The sequence below is a fragment of the Hyla sarda genome, chromosome 5, assembly GCF_029499605.1.
Source record: "Hyla sarda isolate aHylSar1 chromosome 5, aHylSar1.hap1, whole genome shotgun sequence".
NCBI classification, from domain to species: Eukaryota; Metazoa; Chordata; class Amphibia; order Anura; family Hylidae; genus Hyla; species Hyla sarda.
Window position 1 is genome coordinate 307,927,132 of NC_079193.1, and position 23,800 is coordinate 307,950,931.

At 43.7% G+C, this 23,800-nt stretch overlaps 2 long non-coding RNA genes across 2 annotated transcripts in view; one reads left to right on the forward strand and one right to left on the reverse strand.

The window, feature by feature from the left end:
- Window positions 1-21,999, forward strand: LOC130274164 (uncharacterized). Its single transcript, XR_008844270.1, has 3 exons — window positions 1-121; window positions 5,364-5,443; window positions 21,773-21,999. It is a non-coding gene; the product is annotated as an uncharacterized LOC130274164 (long non-coding RNA).
- The window catches only part of LOC130274163 (uncharacterized), a 24,396-nt gene continuing 21,924 nt past the window's right edge, over window positions 21,329-23,800 (reverse strand). Inside the window, exon 4 of the long non-coding RNA XR_008844269.1 lies at window positions 21,329-21,885. This is a non-coding gene — a long non-coding RNA (uncharacterized LOC130274163). The remainder of the gene's footprint in view (window positions 21,886-23,800) is intronic.

Consider the following 23,800-nt stretch of genomic DNA (forward strand, 5'->3'; position numbering starts at 1 on the left):
TTCAGTCCGGCCAGGAACAGGAAACTGAATCTCCTGTACCACGCGGTACCCGGACTGAGTGACAGCCAGGAGGTCAAGGAGCTCGGCCACGCTACAGGGTCCATGGAAGGAGCCGGAGGAGGTAACTGAGAACATAGGTAGGGTAGGGAGGGGAAAAAAAGATAGAGGAGGGAAGTAAAAAAAAAACATAGTGAGGGGGAGGGTGGGGGGAGTAAGAAGGACACAGGGAGGGGAAGGGGGAGTAAGAAGGACAGGGGGAGGGGGGAGTAAGAAGGACAGGGGGAGGGGGGAGTAAGAAGGACATGTGGGAGGGGAACAAGAAGGACACAGGGAGGGGGAGGGGGAGGGGGAGGGAGAGTAGTAAGAAGAATATGGGGGAGGAGGAGTAGTAAGAAGAACATAGGGAGGGGGGAGTAGTAGGAAGAAGGACATGGGAAGGGCGGGGAGCAGTAAGAACAAAATAGGGAGGGGGATCTTAAACTGTGTGGCTATGCTGTGGTTCCTGTAGGCTTTGCGTGCGTAAGGTGGCGAGGGGGTGGCTTCCATGTCTATTTTACTTGGGGCCCCCAAATTCCGGACCACCACGGTTTTAGGTCCGGTGGGAAAACCGCATACGGGCAAAAATGAGCCGACCGGAGCCAGCGTTTCATTCCGGTCGGCTCATTGAAATGAATTACATACGGGTGGGATAGAGGAGTGCCCGGTTTTAGCTCCCCCCCAGCCGTATGCGGTCCTGTATGGCTGAAAACGTGATGTGAACCCAGCCTAAGGTATGTTCACACGTACATATTTTCTGCTGGAGATTTGTTTCAACAGATTTTTCTACCCATTGAAGTTAACGGGCAGCAAAATCTGCAGCAAAAATATACACATGTGAATGTACCCTTAAAGGGGTTATCCTGGAATTGAAAAACAGAGCTTATTTCTTTTAAAAACTGCTGCCCGTCTGTCTCCAGGTTGGGTGTGGTTCTGCAGCTCAGTTCCATTGAAGTAAATGGAGCAGAATTGTAATACTACACATAACCTGGAGACAGAAAGGGAGCTGTTTTTGAAAGAAATAAGCTACATTTTTTTTATTTATTCCTGAATGCCACATTCAGGAACCACCCATGCATGGTCTGTGTGGGAAAAATAGAGGTTTATGAATTCATTTATATTTTGAGGTTTATTAATATAAAGTTTTGGTTCCTTTTTTTTATTTTATATATTTTTTTTTTTTGGGGGGGGGGGGGGGGGGGGGTATTCCCCTGGTATTTTAGTATAGTACTTGAAAATGCCAACAAAGAAATACATAGTCTAATGATAATGCCCTAAAATGGGCACTGAATTGCATATATAACAAAGCAACTCGTCTTTTAACTTTCTTTAGATGCCATGTTTTGGCAGTGACCATCCAGCAACACTTTGCTTCCTTTTATAGAAATGCTGCTGGTCTCAGCCTAGCAGTCTTAATCTTATTTAATCTTTTTTTTTTTTTTCAGGCATAAGTTCACAAAGAACATGAAAAAGTTACAAATTACTATTTGATCTATCCTAATATACACGTTCTGAAGCAAACAGAGTTTAACCCTATACTTTACACCTGCTCACAAGATTAGTTAAATCTATATATACACTGCTCAAAAAACTAAAGGGAACACTAAGATAACACATCCTAGATCTGAATGAATGAACTAATCGTATGAAATACTTTCGTCTTTACATTGAAGTTGAATGTGCTGACAACAAAATCACACAAAAATTATCAATGGAAATCAAATTTATCAACACATGGAGGTCTGGATATGGAGTCACACTCAAAATCAAAGTGGAAAACCCCACTACAGGCTGATCCAACTTTGATGTAATGTCCTTAAAACAAGTCAAAATGAGGCTGAGTAGTGTGTGTGGCCTCCACATGCCCGTATGACCTCCCTACAATGCCTGGGCATGTTCCTGATGAGGTGGCGGATGGTCTCCTGAGGGATGTCCTCCCAGACCTGGACTAAAGCATCCTCCAACTCCTGGACAGTCTGTGGTGCAACGTGGTGTTGGTGGATGGAGCGAGACATGATATCCCAGATGTGCTCAATCGGATTCAGGTCTGGGGAACGGGCGGGTCAGTCCATAACATCAATGCCTTCCTTATGCAGGAACTGCTGACACACTCCAGCCACATGAGGTCTAGCATTGCTTGCATTAGGAGGAACCCAGGGCGACCCGAACCAGCATATGGTATCCCAAGGGGTCTGAGGATCTCATCTCGGTACCTAATGGCAGTCAGGCTACCTCTGGCAAGCACATGGGGGGCTGTGTGGCCCCCCATAAGAAATGCCACCCCACACCATTACTGACCCACCGCCAAACTGGTCATCCTGGAGGATGTTGCAGGCAGCAGAACGTTCTCCACGGTGTCTCCAGACTGTCAAGTCTGTCACATGTGCTCAATGTGAACCTGCTTTCATCTGTGAAGAGCAATCTTGGTGTTCTCTGGCAAATGCCAAACATCCTGCACGGTGTTGGGCTGTAAGCGCGTGAGTGGACACATGCAAATTTGTGGCCTGCTGGAGGTCATTTTGCAGGGCTCTGGCAGTGCTTCTCCTTGCACAAAGGTGGAGGTAGCGGTCCTGCTGCTGGGCTGTTGGCCTCCTTCACGTCTCCTGGTAGCCCCTCCATGCTCTGGACACTACGCTGACAGACACAGCAAACCTTCTTGCCACAGCTCGCATTGATGTGCCATCCTGGATGAGCTGCACTACCTAAGCCACTTGTGTGGGTTGTAGACTCCGTCTCATGCTACCACTAGAGTGAAAGCACCGCCAGAATTAAAAAGTGACCAAAACATCAGCCAGGAAGCATAGGAACTGAGAAGTTGTCTTTGGTCAGCACCTGCAGAATCACTCCTCTATTGGGGGTGTCTTGCTAATTGCCTATAATTTCCACCTGTTGTCTGTTCCATTTGCACAACAGCATGTGAAATTGATTGTCAATCAGTGTTGCTTCCTGAGTGGACAGTGTGATTTCACAGAAGTGTGATTGACTTGGAGTTACATTGTGTAGTTTAAGTGTTCCCTTTATTTTTTGTATAAAACTCAATGAGGACATTTATCAATGTTGGTGTAAGGTAGAATAGATTTTACCCCTGTTTGCTTGGTGTATTGTTTGCACAGTTGCTCAAAATTTACCAAAAGGTGCACAGGGCTTGAGAAATTTTGCACAATTATAGAAACCAGTGAGTTGCAGAGATTGGTTTAAGTTTTGCGCTCTAGCATAGACACCTTTGTACGTGTCCTATTAGGTGATGGAGGTTTGCGCAAAAAAAGTAGGCTACTGCAAAAAGTGGGGTACAGTGCATGAAATAGTAGACAATTTTGAAAGATGTTTTACCCAAAAATTGTACAAAAAAATTGCACAAGAAATGCAATTGCTCAAAATTTGCAGTGAGATTTAGAACTTTAAAGGGGTGTAAAGCCAATGATAAATGTCCCCCAATGTATGTGTTAGTATGTGTGTGTGTGTGTGTGTGTGTATGTATGTATATATGTGTGTGTGTGTGTGTGTATGTATGTATGTATATATGTGTGTGTGTATGTATGTATGTATATATGTGTGTGTGTGTATGTATGTATGTATATATGTGTGTGTGTATGTATGTATGTATATATGTGTGTGTGTGTGTGTATGTATGTATATATGTGTGTGTGTGTGTATGTATGTATGTATATATGTGTGTGTGTGTGTGTGTGTGTATGTATGTATGTATATATGTGTGTGTGTGTGTGTGTGTATGTATGTATATATGTGTGTGTGTGTGTGTGTATGTATGTATGTATATATGTGTGTGTGTGTATGTATGTATGTATATATGTGTGTGTGTGTGTGTGTATGTATGTATGTATATATGTGTGTGTGTGTATGTATGTATGTATATATGTGTGTGTGTGTGTGTGTGTGTGTATGTATGTATGTATGTATGTATATATGTGTGTGTGTATGTATGTATGTATATATGTGTGTGTGTGTATGTATGTATGTATATATGTGTGTGTGTATGTATGTATGTATATATGTGTGTGTGTGTGTATGTATGTATATATGTGTGTGTGTGTGTATGTATGTATGTATATATGTGTGTGTGTGTGTGTGTGTATGTATGTATATATGTGTGTGTGTGTGTGTATGTATGTATATATGTGTGTGTGTGTGTGTATGTATGTATGTATATATGTGTGTATGTATGTATGTATGTATATATGTGTGTATGTTCCAGCATCACGTCCAAACGGCTTAAGATATTTTCATGAAACTTGGCACACATGTTACTTATTTGTCAACAACAAACATAGGATAGGTAATTTAACCCTTACCCACCCCCATTTGCGACAGTCAGGGTTTTTGTTTAAAGTCCCATGCAAATCTATGACAAATGTATGTTTCAGCATAACTTCCAAATGGCTGGAGATATTTTGATGAAACTTAGTTCATAGGTTACTTTTATGTGAAGTAAAAATATATGATAGTTAAATTAACCCTAACCTACCCTCTTACGTGAAGGATGGGTCTTTTGTCTTAAGTGCCATGCAAGTTTATAGGACTTCCAGTACCTTACTCCAAGCTTTGTTCTGCATCTCCTGGTGAGTACGTCAGTCCGGCCACACCCCTCCCACATGCCACACTCCATCTCACAAAGCCACACCCACTATTTAAGCCACATCCTTTTTATTTTCTACTTTTTTATGCATTGGTCCAGCTTGCAAGTTATGCCCACTTCCACGAAACCACGTCTCCTTCTATTTTGACGGGATATGGAGGGCGGGAGATGAGGACAGGATATGAGGTCAGGATGGGATATGAGGATGGAATATGAGGAGGGAATATGTGGTCGGGATATGAGGTCGGGATATGAGAATATGGGATAAGGGATATGAGAACGAGATATGAGGTCAGGATATGGAGACAGGATATGAGGATGGGATATAAGGTCTGGATATGAGGATTGGATATGAGGACTGGGATATGAGGACAGAATATGAGGTAAAGAACTAGACATGAGGACATTATATGAGTTCTGGATATGAGAACGGGATATGAGGTCATGTTATTAAGACAGGATATGATGACTGGGATATGAGGACAGAATATGAGGTCGGGATATGAGAACTGGATATGAGGTCATGATATGAGGACAGGATATGAGGACGAGATATGAGGTCAGGATATGAGGACAGGATATGAGGACTGGGATATGAGGACAGAATATGAGGTCGGGATATGAGAACTGGATATGAGGCAAGTACTTCCTCAGTGTAGTATTTGGTGTAACACTTTTTATTTGTACTTACAGATCATACCTATTCTATCTTTTGTTCTGTTTATATTTGCAGTACCAGGATCTGATGACGAAAAAGCTTAATGAAAGATTTTGTTGAGAAATAAACTCTTGGCAGAGAGAAGAGATATTAAAGTAAATAAGAACTTATAATTGGTTTAAATAAAAATAGACTATAACTGTGACATCATAGAGGATACTGTGTTTTCCATTACCAAGAATCAGATAGGTACTGGGTGCTAATGCCAACAGTACAGACTCTGGAGAAATTAAGAACTGTATTCTAGATTTTTGTTATGTTAGAATATTTCCCACTAAGCAACAGTTTTAAATGTAAAATAAATGAATTAACAGGGAGGAAAAAACAACGTCTATGTAGTAGGGACAATAAAGTTCCTTAAGAAGGGTAGCTCCCACCATCCTATTTTTTTTTTTTTTGCATGCCTGTTCCCACCCCCCCGCCCCCCGCTACGGCACTAGCCCATTCCCTCCTCCCTCCCCCCCCCCTGCCCCGCATACCCCGTTCCCTCATTACACTTGCAGTTACTGCAGAGTCCGGCAGCGGGCGTGCAGGAACAGCGGCGGCAACAAGGCGGCGGCGATGTGTGGGAGGAGTGGCCTCTCAGCCAGTGGCCGGGGAGCCAATGCGCTCGTTTCCGCCTGTCTGATTGACAGGCAGGGAGCGAGCGCAGCCTAACTGAAAAAGGACTGATTGCCACCCCAAAATCAGTCCTTTTTCAGTAGCCGGTTTTTAAATGTAAATTAAACCTTTTTAATGAAAAAAATAATAATAAAAGTATATTAGAGATATATTGTAGTACATAAGTACTACAACATATCAAAAAATAAAGTTGGTGACAGTGCCCATTTAAAGGGGTATTCTGCTTGAAATTTTTTTTTTTTTTTACTATTATTAAACTAGTGCCAGAAAGTTAAACAGATTTGTTAATTACTTCTATTAAAAATTCTTAATCCTTCCAGTACTTAAAGAAAGCCTAATCAACTTGTGAATAGGGTGGGGGGAGATATATTAAAACATAACCTTTATTACGTACTTAGATAAGAGCTTGTGAGAACACCTCAAGTGCCGAACATAGAATATGTTCATAAAAGCCAATGTGGGCTCAATTGTTAACCACATGTACAGAGCGATACTCTGTTGCATAAGTAAGTATTGGACCAATGATCTGCCTCAAAGTCTACAATACAAATTCACGAACAGTGCTTTACATAGACAGACCAAGGGGGCTCAATATAGCCTCCCCCTAGTGTGTCCAGTCGTGTCGCATAGTCGCATATGTAGCAATAATGTTGAAAATCATGTATACAAGCAGCCACATAGAAAATCAATAGCAACCAAATAATGGTATTCATGCATAGAAACAAGGCACCCAATGCATTTCTACTGCAGTAGTGCAGCATCCTCAGGGGTAACCAGTGACTATTTAGTATTTAAAATTCTAATAATGCAAAGAGGGTGCTTGTTCAAATAATAAAACAAATTGTGCAAGCAAATCATGTACAGTGGTCCCTCAACATACGATGGTAATCCGTTCCAAATGGACCATCGTTTGTTGAAACCATCGTATGTTGAGGGATCCGTGCAATGTAAAGTATAGGACAGTGGTCTCCAACCTGCAGACCTCCAGATGTTGCAAAACTACAACACCCAGCATGCCCGGACAGCCATTGGCTGTCCGGGCATGCTGGGAGTTGTAGTTTTGCTACATCTGGAGGTCCGCAGGTTGAAGACCACTGGTATTGGAGGTCATACTCATGTGTCCCCGCCGCTCCGGACCGTCACCGCTGCCCTGGATGTCGCCCTCCATCGCTGCCGCCGCGTCCCTGTTGCTCCGGCAAGGCCTCTGCTTCCCCGGCATCCTCGCTCTCTGTCGCCGCCATCACGTCGCTACTATTGGATGACGGGACGGCGTATGAAGCGATGTGATGACGACGATGGAGAACGCCGACGATGCAGGGAATCCCAGAGAGGACGCGCCGGAGCCCCGAGGACAGGTAAGTGATCGTCAGCGGATCACACGGGGCACCGTAAGCGGCTATCCAGTGGCAGCTGAAGCAGTTAGCGCTGCCGGATAGCCGTTTATGTGATGGGCCCGACATACAAAAGCATCGTATGTTGATGCTGCCTTCAACATGCTATGGCCTCTGAGAGGCCATCGTATGTTGAAAAGATCGTATGTCGGGGCCATCGTAGGTCGGGGGGTCACTATATTCAGTATACACCAGAGAACAGCGTTCTCAGGGGATGGCAGCCTTTGATGACAGGTCTGCAATATACAGTGTCCCCTCTGGAGTAACGCTTCACCGTCCGTCTCCAGGCTTAGTCGTCCATGGAAAGAATAGGGCAACAGTTAGAACGTCCGGCATAAAGGTAAGGTGCAGTGTAAACCTGCAGTGACAGGGAGCCGTGACCGCCGGCTTCTCTGCGCTGACGACTTTGAGGCAGATCATTGGTCTGATACTTACTTATGCAACAGAGTACATGTGGTTAACAATTGAGCCCACATTGGCTTTTATGAACATATTCTATGTTCGGCACTTGAGGTGTTCTCACAAGCTCTTATCTAAGTACGTAATAAAGGTTATGCTTTATATGTTATAATACATCTCCCCCACCCTATTCATAGGTTGATTAGGCTTTCTTTATGTTTGATATTTGGGAGTTATATACAAATTATTATTCAGGTTTTTCTGCTGGACCCTTTTAAAACAGCAGATCTTCTTCCTTCCAGTACTTATCAGCTGCTGTTTACTACAGAGGAAGTTATTATCTTTTTGAATTTCCTTTCTGTCTGACCACAGTGCTCTCTGCTGACACCTCTGTCCATGTCAGGAACTTTCCAGAGTAGAAGCAAATCCCCATAGCAAACCTTTCCTGCTCTGGACAGTTCCTGACATGGACAGAGGTGTCAGCAGAGAGCACTGTGGTCAGACAGAAAAGAAATTCAAAAAGAAGAGAACTTCCTCTGGAACATACTACATCTGATAAGTACTGGAAGGATTAAGATTTTTAATAGAAGTAATTTACAAATCTGTTTAACTTTCTGGCACCAGTTGATTTAATAGAAATGTTTTCCAGTAGAGTACCCTTTTAAGGATAATTCCTACCTAAAACATTTATGGCGAGTACACAGGATATGTAATGAATGTTAGACAGATAAGTTAAGGTTCATTGGACCTGACACCAATGTGGAGAATGATCCACTGATTAGGGTCTATTCACATGGCAGTATTTCCGCTTGCAGTATTCCACCTCAAATTAAAGCCCATAGACTTTTATGGTATTTTGCACATTCACACTTCTGAATTTCCGTTTGGGCTTTAATTTGAGGCGGTATTCAACAAGCAAAAATTCTGTAATGTGAATAGACCCTTAAGGTATTTGCTGCATCTGGGTGAATTGGAAGAGAGCTGGTCTGGATACTGAGTTCAGATCAGGGGATCCCACATGAGCTTTCACTCTAGTGGTAGCATGAGACGGAGTCTACAACCCACACAAGGGGCTCAGGTAGTGCAGCTCATCCAGGATGATACATCAATGTGAGCTGTGGCAAGAAGGTTTGCTGTGTCTGTCAGCATAGTGTTCAGAGCATGGAGGCGCTACCAGGAGACAGGCCAGTACATCAGGAGATGTGGAGGAGGCCGTAGGAGGGCAACAATCCAGCAGCAGGACCGCTACCTCCGCCTTTGTGCAAGGAGGAGCAGGAGGAGCACTGCCAGAGCCCTGCAAAATGACCTCCAGCAGGCCACAAATGTGCATGTGTCCACTCAAACGGTCAGAAACAGAATCCATGAAGGTGATATGAGGGCCTGACGTCTACAGGTGGGGGTTGTGCTTACAGCCCAACACCATGCAGGCTGTTTGGCATTTGCCAGAGAACACCAAGATTGGCAAATTCACCACTAACACCCTGTGCTCTTCACAGATGAAAAAAGGTTCACACTGAGCACATGTGACAGATGTGACAGAGTCTGGAGACGCAGTGGAGAACGTTCTGCTGCCTGCAACATCCTCCAGCATGACCAGTTTGGTGGTGGGTGAGTAATGGTGTGGGTTGGCAATTCTTTGGGGTCCGCACCAGTGGCGTACTAAGGGGGGGGCGGGGGTGGGCGGCCCGCCCCGGGTGCCGCTCAAAATGGGGGTGCCAGGGGCGGACTGACCCGCTGCCGCCGCCGCCACCACTACTGAGGATCCGGGACACTCGTCCCGGATCCCCAGCAGACAGCGGTGCCTTCACATAGGCGTGCGCAGCCTATTGCATTAGGATGTGCACCCTAAAGCACAAACTCATGCCGCGCGTGTGCATGCATATATATATATATATATATATATATATATATATATGTATGTATATATATACACACACATACACACAGTTAGTATAGTTCCCCCACATTAGGTGCAGTATAAGTCCCCCCACATTAGGTGCAGTATAGTTCCCCCACATTAGGTGCAGTATAAGTCCCGCCACATTAGGTGCAGTATAATTCCCCCACATTAGGTGCAGTATAAGTATCACCACATTAGGTTGGCAGTATAAGTCCCTGCACATTAGGTTGGCAGTACAGTTCCCCCACATTAGGTTTGCAGTACAGTTCCCCCACATTAGGTTGGCACTACAGTTCCCCCACATTAGGTTAGCAGTACAGTTCCCCCACATTAGGTGCCATTCAGTTCCCCCACATTAGGTGCCACCTAATGTGGGGGAACTGTACTGCACCTAATGTGGGGGAACTGTACTGCACCTAATGAAGGGGAACTGTACTGCACCTAATGTGGGGGAACTGTACTGCACCTAATGTGGGGGAACTGTACTGCACCTAATGTGGGGGAACTGTACTGCACCTAATGTGGGGGAACTGTACTGCACCAGTACAGTTCCCCTACATTAAGTGCAGTACAGTTCCCCCACATTAGGTGTAGTATAGTTCCCCACATTATGTTCAGTACAGTTCCCCTACATTAGGTGCAGTATAGTTCCCCCACATTAGGTGCAGTATAGTTCCCCACATTAGGTGCAGTATAGTTCCCCACATTAGGTGCAGTATAGTTTCCCCACATTAGGTGCAGTACAGTCCCCCCACATTAGGTGCAGTATAGTTCCCCCACATTAGGTGCAGTATATTTCCCCCACATTAGGTGCAGTATAGCTCCCCACATTAGGTGCAGTATAGTTCCCCACATTAGGTGCAGTACAGTTCCCCCACATTAGGTGCAGTACAGTTCCCCCACATTAGGTGCAGTATAGTTCCCCCACATTAGGTGCAGTATAGTTCCCCCACATTAGGTGCAGTATAGTTCCCCACATTAGGTGCAGTATAGTTCCCCACATTAGGTGCAGTATAGTTCCCCACATTAGGTGCAGTACAGTTTCCCCACAGACATACAGCCTTCAGCCATATACAGTGTATGGCTGGAGGCTGTATGTCTGTGTACTGCCCCACTTCAATGTTCCGACCACCGGTCCTCCGGTCCGGGGTCACAATCTACTGCTATGGCCTATAGACCATAGAAGTAGGTCCCGGGACTGGAGGACCGGTGGTCGGAACACTGAAGACGACGTGCTGCCAGCTCGTGTTGGTCACTTACTATTCCGGCCGGCGCGCACATCCTCTTCCTTGAATCTCCGCTCCTCCGTTGCTATGGGCGCACGTACTGACGTATCAGGTGAGCATCCTTTTTTAAATTTTTTTTCTCAACTCTGCATACACCTATGGGGAAGGGGAGGGGGGGGGTTACTCTATATACACCTATGGGGAAGGGGGGGGTGTAGCTGCATATACATATAGGAAAGAGGGGGGTGTAACTGCATATACCTATGGGAAAGGGGGGTGTATCTGCATATACCTATGGGAAAGGGGGGGTGTAACTGCATATACCTATGGGAAAGGGGGGTGTAACTGCATATACACCTATGGGAAAGAGGGGGGCGTGTAACTGCATATACCTATGGGAAAGGGGGGGGTCTAATTGCATATACACCTATGGGAAAGAGGGGGGGTGTAACTGCATATACCTATGGGAAAGAGGGGGGGTGTACCTGCTTATACCTATGGGGAAGAGGGGGGGTTAACTCTGCCTATACCTATGGGGAACGGGGGTGGGGGGACTCTGCTGCCTATACCTAAGGAGAAAGGGGGGTTAACTCTGTTCCTATACCTTTTGGGAAGGGGGTTTAACTCTGCTGCCTATACCTACAGGGAAGGGGGGGCTACCTAACTTTATACCTGGATGCCTAACTACTTACCTACATATCCAGCTACCTAACTATGTACATACCTGGCCTTCATACATGGCTGCCTAACTACCCAGCTAGCCCCCTACCTACCTAACTTGTCACCTACCTACATATCTGGCTTCCTGATCTACCTACCTAGTTACCTATTTACCTGGCTACCTACCTACCTACCTGCCCATTTACTGTGCAGGACACCAAGGAGGGCATTATTACAGTTTGTGGGCCTATAGATGGGAAGATTGTGTAGAGGAGGGCACTGACTATATGCAGAGTCTGACATGTTTTCCCTGCAGATGTTAAGAGATCCACATGGCGGTCTTATCCGGATGGAGAAGAAAAGGAAAGAGGACGCCGCTGATCAGAAAATGCGTAATTGTGAGTCCCAAAATGTAACTGCAATCACTTATATGGTATATACATCCTGTGTACAGCTGATATCTACCGCCACATGGTCCTGTATATAATCACTTATATTGTATACAGATCCTTTATAGTATACTGGTCTGTGTATAGTGGTTTTATTCAGTACAGTATGGCGGTATTATCCAGTTATTGTGTGGTGGTATATATTTATACCCATAGACTGGTTTGAGTGGCATTGGGGCCGCTCTGCCAGTGGGTCTTTCCCCCCCCCCCCCCGTGGGCACTGGTGTTGTGGCGGTGGTGGTCGCCACCCAGTGCTACGCCATTTTATGCTAGGGACGTTAGGGGCCCACTCTAAATAGGTGGCCTTGACGTGGCGAGTGGGCTTGTACTTTTTGATCAAAAATGTATACTAACAACCTGTTAGTTTTTGATATTATGCTGAGAAGCAATCAGATCATTATACAAGATTGTAGATGTGCACCATGTCTGTTTTGTACCCGAATTCACACTGTGTTTTCTATCCCCTCCTATTTTTTGTTTGAACATGTGTCTGCACTCTTCCCCACCCCCTCAGCCCAACCCTATATAAGTAGTAGTTAGCTACACATGGGCCATTTCTTTCCTAGCAGCCTCCCAGTCTGACTGGGAGAGCATGGTAAGTGAGCTATTACACCTTGTTCACACTGGTGTGGTGCTGTGCGGCGTCCGTTGCTGCCGTGTCTGCGGGGAGGTGCAACCCATAGACTGGTTTGAGTGGCATTGGGGCCGCTCTGCCAGTGGGTCGTTTCCCCCCCCCCGCCGCCCAGTGCTACACCATTTAATGCTAGGGATGTTAGGGACCCACTCTAAATAGGTGGCCTTGACGTGTCGGGTGGGCTTGTACTTTTTGATCAAAAATGTATACTAACAACCTGTTAGTTTTTGATATTGTGCTGAGAAGCAATAAGATCATTATACAAGATTGTAGATGTGCACCATGTCTGTTTTCTACCCGAATTCACACTGTGGTATATATTTACTCCTTGTATACCAGTATTATTGGTCATGGAAATTTACCTATGTTAAAGTGTTTCTTACATATATAAATTTTAATTTATTGTGTGTGTGATTTAGGTGGAATAGGGGCGTGGCAGAAGATTGACTTGCTGCAGAGCCTAGTAGGGGCCCTTGCTTTTTTTTGCTCCCCTAGTGTTGTGGCCCCGAGTGTTGTCAGTCCGCTCCTGGGAGGGGGTGTAATTAAGGGGGGAGGAGGGGGTTGTAATTAAGGGGGGGTGCCAAACAAAGGGTCTGCCCCGGGTGCCAAATGCTCTAGGTACGCCCCTGGTCCGCACAGCCCTCCATGTGCTTGCCAGAGGTAGCCTGTCTGCCATTAGGTACAGAGATGAGATCATGTGTGACCTTGTGTGACCATATGCTGGTGCGGTTGGCCCTGGGTTCCTCCTAATGCAAGACAATGCTAGACCTCATTTGACTGGAGTGTGTCAGCAGTTCCTGAAGGCATTGATGCTACGGACTGGCCCACCCATTCCCCAAACCTGAATCCGATTGAGCACATCTTGGACATCATGTCTCGCTCCATCCACCAACGCCACGTTGCACAACAGACTATCCAGGAGTTGGCGGATGCTTTAGTCCAGGTCTGGGAGGACATCCCTCAGGAGACCATCTGCCACCTCATCACAAGCATGCCCAGGCATTGTACGGAGGTCATACGGGCACGTTGATTTCCATTGATAATTTTTGTGTGATTTTGTTGTCATCACATTCAACTATGTAAAGACGGAAGTATTTTATACGATTAGATCATTCATTCAGATCTAGGATATGTTATCTTTGTGTTCCCTTTATTTTTTTAAGCAGTGTATATAAATATATACTAAAGGGGTACTCTGCCCCTAGACATCTTAAACTCTATCCAAAGAATAGGGGATAAGATGTCTGATAGTGGGGGTCCTGCCACTGGGAACCCCCGCAATCTCTCCTAGAGCACCCCCTGTCATCTGGTGCAAGGAGCAAACTTCACTCCGTGCCTGATGACTGGTGATGCAGGGGCCGGAGAATCATGATGTCGTGCCCGGACCACTCAGTGCAAGTCTATGGGAGGGGGTGTGATGTCACAAGGGGGCGGGGCCGTGACATCTCGAGCCTCCGGCCCCTGCATCGCCAGTCATCAGGCATGGAGTGAAGTTCGCTCCATGCACCAGATGACAGGGGGGGCTGCAGGAGAGATCGTGGGGGTTCAACGTAGCAGGACCCCCGCGATCAGACATCTTATCCTCTAACCTTTGGATAGGGGATAAGATGTCTAGGGCTGTAGTACCTCTTTAAGTACAAGACAGATCTAGACTAAATCAGAGTAATACTAAGGATGGGAATGGTAGGTTGGATTTCCTGATAAAACTATATACTCCCTTGCTATAAAGAGCTTCTGCTTGTACATTTACAGTATTACGTATTATACAGTTCTGTTAGATAAGAGGCTTCATACAGTTACACCCAGCTACTCTGGAAGATACATGTTTTGTGTTTGTTATTTTTTAAGACTTATCAAACTAATGTAAAAGGCTCATGTAAAATATATATAAAGTCACAAGAAGGTCAAGACAAAAAAGAGAATGTGTGTATGAGCTGAGACAACACGGTACATTCCTAGCTGAATGGCTGCCAGCTTCCCTTGAGCAGCCAGCCAAGAAAGGAAGTCTGCTGTACCATTAGAGCCTTAAGGGGACTCACCTGGACTGAATAATTCATGCTATATCTCTTATCTTCATCAGTATTGAGCTACAGTAAAGTGGCCGATTTAGGGTTTAACCCTGTCATGCCAGCTCATTTAGTGTCCCCGGCTGCTGTGATCATTATCATAAGCATTACATTAAATGACAGCAGGATTTAGTTTTTAGGCACTTTGTTACTGTGACAAGTTATAGCATGTTTAGTAAATACATTGCAGAACAACCTAAAATAATGCATTTCAATATTATAGAACCAATAGATGCTTTCATCAAGCTCTATACTCCTAAAATTGCACATTTTATACACAAGGGACCATAGTAGACACATGTATTAATACAGCCTGGACTGATCATATTAATAAACAATAATACCAAACCTAATAAACTTCTCTTCTGCAGGAGGTGGGGAGGCTGAACAGCGCATCATATCCAGACTGCACAACCCAAATATTGTGAGTGACTTGGGTTTCGTGCAACTTCATTATAGTTGTGTCTTGGCTGTTAACAAAATAGCCAAATTGCAGGTCAATGGTGGCAAAGACAGTAGGCCCCCATACTGCCTTACATAACAGTTGGCCCCCATGCAGCAGTAGGCCCCACCCCATATAATCCCCATATAGCAGTAGGACCCACCCCAAATAGCCCCCATATAGCAGTAAGCCCCACTCCTATAAAGCCCCCACATAGCAATACACCCCCACCCCAATATAGATCCCATATAGCAGTAGTCCCCCACTCTCAAATAGCCTGATATAGCAGTAGACCCCATCCTCCTACAGCATTAGGCCCCCTACCAAAGTAAATTAGTTACCTCCACCAGCCCCAACTCCACCGCCTGTTCAGCAGTGGCACATTCTCTTCCTCTTTGGCAGGGAGAGGGAGGGACAAGTCAGTTGCAATGTCACTGGAGTGTTTTGTAACAGACGTGCCTGCGCATAGTACATCTGCTAAAAAATCAATTATAGTGGCGATTGCAGCGACGGAATGGCTTCTAGAGGTGAACAACACAGCACTTGGGACTCGCGTCCTGCGAGCTGTGGTTTGGCCGCTCCAGGTGTAACTTGTTGCAAACACAATATAGAACAAGTTATGAGACCTGTCCACACTTTGAAAATTAAGTTTTCCCAGAATGCTTTTATAATTTCAAAGCATCTTATAGGCCGTAAGAACCTGGTTGTGACTGCAACCATTACAATATCCAATGGTGTTCCAATGCCACTGATTTTGGACGTTTACGTATACGCTGATTCTATATTATTGTAACGGCGGAATACACAAAATCTTCCTGTTTCAGTCACTTTAGTGGGATCAGTGACGCCTGCACATGCACATACCGAGTTGCCGTCCAACATCCCTGGATCTCTCCCAGCTGCTAATTGAGGTTTCATTGAGACTGTGCACTGTGCGTAACAGCGCCTTCCATCAATGAGCCTGTTGTATTCAGAATCTGGATCAAATGTGCATTCCCTTTTGGTGCCATAAGATGGATTTTGTAGTAGTGTTGCTGAAGAATGCCCGGTGCACACATCTTGATACAGTATGGACTCCATTACTGTCATTCCATTTGGTGTCTGTACAATTACACTTCTCACAGAACAACATCCAGATGAAATGGATATTTTCTTTATCTTTCTTGTTAACAGCTGTGAATTTCCTGTGTAGACTATGTAGATTACAGACGGTTTTCAGGTAGTCCCGGATCTCAGAGGCAAAAAAATGGAAAGGTCACCAACACTGACCCCTTCCACTCTGTACTAAATGCGGTGTTCCTGAATGTTATCCCTGTCTAGAATTTCTAGCATGTTTAGAAGCCTTTCGAACAATTCCATTAAATGTCAACTTTTGAACACCATGTTAGGTACAAAAACTTAGGCTATGTTACAGCGTATCAGGCGCCGATGTCCCACGCCTCATCCCAGTAGAGAAGCAGTGCAGATGAAGAGAGGTAAACCCTGTGATGGGAAAACCCCTTTAAGGGTACGTTCACACTACGGAATTGCCGCGGAATTTCCGGGCGGAATTCCAAGGGCGCAATTCCGCGGTGTGAACTTTAACATTAGTGTGAACGGGTCTCGTTCACACTGCGGAATTTCAGCGACGAACATGTTCATTCTTTGTGCGGAATCCGCGAGTGGACCATAGCCGTCAATGGTGACGGCTCAGTGCCCCGCGGCCCTAGCGCCGAAGTATTCGGCCAGGCGGAATCTCCACTCGCTGAATTCGGCGAGCGGAGATTCCGCAGTGTGAACGAGCCCTAAGGATACAGCTAGTTAATTTGTAGCGCTTGTTTTTTATTTTCTAGACTTTGTAATAATAAAGTCTAGCAAAAAAATTTATAACACAAATGTAACAAAAATGTACTGTAAAATGAAAAAAAATTTGTAATTGTAATTTTTGGAGGGGGGAGTTCCCTTTTACACCATTGGCCATGCGGTAAAACTAGAATGTTGCATAAATAAGTAAGTAAATAAATAAACAATGATTCTGGCCTCCTTCCCTTCTTCTGCACTAAGATCTACAGTGGGGGTATTTTTGTACAATTTTACTGGGGTAGAGGGGACTTTTTAAGCACTTTTTATAAAAAAAATTCTGGGATGTGATGTCACAACAAAAATCTCCAATTGTGTCTCTAGGCATATTTTTTTGTTCATTTATGCCACTCACATTGCAGGATCAATAATGTTTTATCTTAATATTTTGAAAATATCTACATGCAATGATAGTATGTAACAAAATTTTTTAGTTTTGAAAATCAAAAAAGGGAGAAAAAATAAGCTACCGTGCACTCACCTCTAAAACTTCAACACTTTATACCAACATTTAAAAGGCAGGCAAGATAGTGGCAGAGTAGAACGGAAAAAAACCACCGCAGCATAGCCGGGCGTGCACGAGGCAACGGAGCCTGAAGGCCAGAGGAAGCGGGGAATACAGCGAAACGACTCCGTTGCCTCGTGCACGCCCGGCTATCCTGCGGCATTTTTTTCCGTTCTACTCTGCCACTATCTTGCCTGCCTTTTAAATGTTGGAATAAAGTATTGAAGTTTTAGAGGTGAGTGCACAATAGCTTATTTTTTCTCCCTTTTTTGATAACCTTTTCATGCTAAATTTTCCCAGCTCCTTGCACCCCTCATTGTCTGCTCCGGCTCCCCGCTCCAGTATCTAATGTTTAGCGTCCAGTGGTGCCACCCTCGTCTTTCCTCTATAGTGCCATTTTTCTTGTTTTGATTTTGTTACTTGATTAAAAGGAGTTCCATTTAATTGGGGGTGATTTTATTTATTTTTACATTTTTTTTGTAAAACTTTCTAGTTCCACCTAGAGGATGTTTATAAACAACTACATCCAAATATATATCACTGAGTCCCAAAAACATAATTTATTAAATTCCTATAAAATCTTCCAAATCAAAAAGGACCACCTGCATGCTACACCTAGCTGTGCAGACTTATGATAAACATAACCAAAAATAAAAAATATTCATGACATCACCCAGGTCAACCAAATACCCAGGATGTCACATATAGTATCAAGTGAAGATTTGGATGAACTTAATGGAACAGAGTGGGGTTTTAGGGTTAAAAAAATGGAAAGGGAGGGCCTATAAAGCAGATGGCCCCTACCTACGATGCCCTATAATCCAATCCCTTCTAACTTCTATCCCTGAACCTAGTCAGAGTCAGTGCCCTTACATGGGTGGCCCCCGCACCCGAACCTACCCCTATCCACTCCTAACATCGCCTTAAGTAAACCACAAGGTAGGGGGAAAAAACCTCTCTGTCTCACTATAACTGGATTCTACCTACCTCTTTTGGATAGGAGAAAGTAAAATACCTGGCCTATTGCTATTTATTAGAGTCATTTGCCCCACTTCAGCAGGATATGCTCATAATATGGCCAATGATTATAGATAAGAACCCATATTGAGCAGACGTCCAAATAGTCCAGCAATGAACAATTCATGTAGTTAAAGGTCAATAGTCAAGAAAGGTATAACAAAAATCAACCAAAGGAATGGCAAATACTGTACTAGAACAAATCATAGATGCATAGATGCCCATGCAGCCCCTGGAAAATCTACCATGTTAGATAACACAGTCACATCCTTATACAGTGTAACAGTTGTTGCAGAAACCATAAACCTAAATTTGTGGTTAAAATAAACAACTCAGTGATAAAGTAACACAAAGATGAAAACATATTCATTTATTCAGTAATCTGTATCCTGGGTGTCAAAGCATGTCCAGCCTCCCAGCTTATCAGGGGACGATAAGGTGCTATGATGTAACATGTTGACTGGCGGTGCGGCGATCGAGTACAGCAACATCTGTGCTGTGCCTCCACACAATCTTGTCTCTGAGCTCTACAGGCAGTCCTTTCCTGCCTCATGACTTTGTTTTTGCTCTGTTATGCATTGTCAGCTATGAGACGTTATATAGACAGGGGTATGTCTTTCCAAAGCCTTTTGTTGTCTGGGCATGCTGGGAATTGTAGTTTTGCAACAGCTGGAGGCACCCTGGTTAGGAAACACTGCTATAGAGCATAAACTATATTTTACTTCAGTGGTCTCCAACCTGCGGACCTCCAGATGTTGCAAAACTACAACTCCCAGCATGCCCGGACAGCCGTTGGCTGTCCGGGCATGCTGGGAGTTGTAGTTTTGCAACATCTGGAGGTCCGCAGGTTGTACTCACATTTCTGTATAGCTAATAGTAAATGTGAGGCTTGTATGCCATCTGCTGGTTACATGTGTAAATGCAACTACCACACAATTAAAATGTACTGCAAGGAAAAACATACAATTTGGTTTAGGAAAAGATTGGCTATTTTTAATAGTTCATAAAAATGCAAATAAACACATCCTAAAGGGATGTATAAGCTCAGTCAGTAAAATATTACTTAGGATGTCTTGTGCAGCAGCATACCATTATATCTATTAAAGGGGTACTCCGGTGAAAACCTTTTTTCTTTTAACCCCTTAAGGGCCAAGCATTTTTCTGTTTTTACACTTTTGTTTTTTTCCTCCTTACCTTTTAAAAATCATAACCCTTTCAATTTTGCACCTAAAAATCCATATGAGGGCTTATTTTTTGCGCCACCAATTCTACTTTGGAATGACATCAGTCATTTTACACAAACATTTATGGCGAAACGGGAAGAAAAATCATTGTGCGGGAAGAAAAAGCATTGAAGAAAAAACACAATTTTGTAAATTTTGGGGGCTTCTGTTTCTAGGCAGTAAATTTTTTGGTAAAAATGACACTTTATCTTTATTCTGTAGGTCCATATGATTAAAATGATCCCCTACTTATATAGGTTTGATTTCATCGTACTTCTGGAAAAAATCATAACTACATGCAGGAAAATTTATACATTTAAAATCGTCCTTTTCTGACCCCTATAACTTTTTTATTTTTCCATGTACGGAGTGGTTTGAGGGCTAATTGTTTGCGCCGTGATCTGAAGTTTTAATCGGTACCATTTTCATTTTGATTGGACTTCTTGATCGCTTTTTATTCCTTTTTTTATGGTATGAAAAGTGACCAAAAATACGCTATTTTGGTCTTTGGAATTTTTTTGCGTGTACGCCATTGACCGTGCGGTTTAATCAATGATATATTTTTATAGTTCAGACATTTACGCAAGCGGCGATACCACATATGTTTATTTTTATTATGGTTACATATTTTTAATATGGAATTTGGGAAAAGGGGGGTGATTTAAACTTTTAATAAGGAAGGGGTTAATGTGTGTGTTTTTAAACTTTTTTTTTTACACTTTTAGTCCCCTTATGGGACTTTTAGGAGGAATCATTAGATTCCTCATACAGATCATTGTGGTTTCATAAAACCACAATGATCTGTGTGCTCTGCGCTCGATTGATAAAGCCTGGCCCTGCCAGGCTTTATCATTCAGAGCACCGGAGCCACCGCAGCAGGAGAGGTAAGCCCTCAGGCTACCTCAGTAGTGGATCGCTCCCCCACGATCGCGCTGCGGGGGGGCGATACACCCCACTGGACCACCAGGGACTTAATAAAGGCATCTTTAGACGCCGCTGTCAACTTTGACAGCGGCGATCTAAAGGGTTAATAGCCGCCCGCGGCAATCGCCGCATGTCGGCTATTAACGCCAGCCCCCAGCAACAGGAATCAGCTGGGTGCTGGCCGGTATGACGCGGGCTCGAGTCGGGAGTCCGCGTCATACCCCGGTAACGGCCATTGGACGAGTATAGACGTCCATGGTCGTTATCGGGTTAAATCAACTGGTGGCAGAAAGTTAAACATATTTGTAAATTACTTCTATTAAAAAATCTTAATCCTTCCTGTACTTATTAGCTGCTGAATACTACAGAGGAAATTCTTTTCTTTTTGGAATGCTCTCTGATCATGACCACAGTTCTCTCTGCTGACATTATTATAATAATAATAACGCTTTATTAATTGTTGTCCTTAGTGGAATTTGAACCCAAGTCCCCAGCACTGAAAGGCAGCAGTGCTAACCACTGAGCCACCATGCTGCCTTAGCATTCATTTGCTATGCATGGTTGCTAAAATGGACAGAGATGTCAGCAGAGAGCACTGTGTTCGTGATGTCATCAGTGTTCCAAAAAGAAAGGAATTTCCTCTGTAGCATTCAGCAGCTAATAAGTACTGGAAGGATTAAGATTTTTTAATAGAAGTAATTTACAAATATGTTTAACTTTCTGCCACCAGTTGATTTAAAAGAAAAAAGGTTTTCACCGGAGTGCCCCTTTAATAGTGCTGAAATACATAGTAGGAAACACCATCAATAAACAGCAGCATGCTGATGGTTTCCTTTAAAAAATGTGTTTTCTGTTTCTAAACAGTACAAAGTAACTGAAACTAATTAAAAAAAAAAACAACAAAAAAAGGTCAGGAATATATTACAAGGGTGTGGGATCTTCTAGATTTGGCCAAATGAACTTTCTTACTGATTATTGTATATAGAATCATCATCCTTAATACTGTTACATATCTCTGTGTATATGGTATGTATGAATTATGGCCCAGTGTTCAGCTATGAATAATCCAAATATGCAGTCATCAAAGCGATAAAAGCTTTCTTATTGTTCTTCTTTTTTCCCTTTAAGTTTTCTCAGGTTCTCATGACGTATTGTCTCATTTTCAAAGGAAGCAATTGCTGACAGTCTCTGAATATATGGAATGGAAGCTCCATTGAGTGGATCCAAGTAACCTGAAAAGACTGAGTGCAAAAATCCTTAATATAGGAAAATATTTCTGTTCAATAAATGGAGTTCTGAAAATCATGGAAACATTAAAGAGTACCGGTCACCAACTAAAACTTTTAATATATTGTTCCTTGTGTAATTAGCAGACACTTTCCCATTCACTTTATTTTAAAATTATCAATATAAATATGTTTAAAATGTAATAGAAAAAATGGCCACTAGGTGGCTCTGTTCTGTTCCTTGTCACAATTAATACAGCGAGTTTGGTTTCCTCCCGGCCTGGCAGGAGTCCAAACTCAGGAAGTATTTCTCTGCACTGAGCTTGATTGACAGCTGCACAGAAAGTGAAAGCTCCACAGATTCTCACAGAAATCTGCACAGACTGAAACATGCACAGGTGAGGTTTTCTATCCATCCCAGTTCTGCAACCATGTGATGGCGGAAGTGGTCCCCCAGCAGGCTTCAGTGATGTCATATCTGCTGGCAAACTCCCACTTTCTCCTGCTGGGAAATTGCACTATGTGAGTGAGAAGAAAGGTAAGATACACAGCTTTTGAAAGCTCCAAAAAAAAATTAAAGGGTGGGAGGGGTGTTAGGAGTAGTTAGGGAACATAGCCCAAGTTAATTTAGAACAGTTTCAGGTACTTTTTAAAGGGGGGGGGGGTTATCTCTTTAAATTGTTTAAGCCCCCTTAAAATATAACAACTGTACTCTAATATCTACAATTCAATGCTGGAACACTGCCCCCCTGTGGACAAGAATATGAATTTGAAGAGAATGTTTGATTTTCAAACAAAAACAATGGAGAGGTTTATCAATGCAATAACATCGGTTTATATAATCCAACTAAAAGAAATACCATTTATAAAAGGGGTTCTTCCATCTGGAGGACGTATCCTGCTTTTTGCAGATGACCAATTGAAGTCAATAGTCACTATGTAATATTTATGTCCCCTGTGGCGGTGCTGTAATGTATCTAAATGTTTACTGCAAGGTTTCTAAATTATAGCTGATTTTATCCACAATTTAGTAGAACTAATAAACAGGAACCTTTAACGCTTCAAAAAATATTTATAATGGGCTATAAATAGTCTAATCTCTACCCAAGTGCTGCATCTCCCAGAATACTGTATGGTATGCGCATCTATGGCCAGTTGTAAAACACTGTTAGGATGGATTAAAGTGCTACTCCACTGCTCCAGCGTTCAGAACTTTTTTTTCTGAATGTTGGGTGCAGGCTGGTAGGGGGGATTGTGACCCCCCCCCCCCCCCCCCCTCCCCATAGACTTGCATTGAGGGTGCGTGGCACAACATCACGAGCGGCGGGGCCATGATGGCACGATCCCTGCACCCAGCTTTCGGAAAAAAAACATTCCAAACGCTGAAGCAGTGGAGTACTCCTTTAACACTGGGACTGTGTCCTCTGTGACAAGTGTATATTGGCAACTTTCAGGATGGAATGCCAACTTCTACGTGCATGGATAGGCATGAGCCCCACTGACTTCAATGGCCTAAATAGCCACTAGCTGACTAAGCTTAAGCCATTGGAGTCAACAGGGCCTGTATATACGGCATCCCACATACTACTAAATCTTCACTACAAATAAGAGTCAGCTTTTAATGAAAACCTGAGCAATTTTCTATTATACTTTCTGTATAAAATCTGCATTTTTTCAAGATAGACCGACACACCAAAAAGGGTCAAAAATAGAAGGGGAGTTGCTTTGTGGGTGGGGGGGGGGGGTGATTTATGGAGGGGGGTGGCATGCAGGTCAGACCGATACATTTACCTGGAAATGCGGAGCTTGTGGAGTAAGGCGGGGCTGAGCAGTGATGGAGATTGTGGTTAAAGGATCTGTGATATGGGTGTACAGTCACCTACATTTAGGAATATTCTATTAGGCATACAGTAATAAAATGCATAAAACT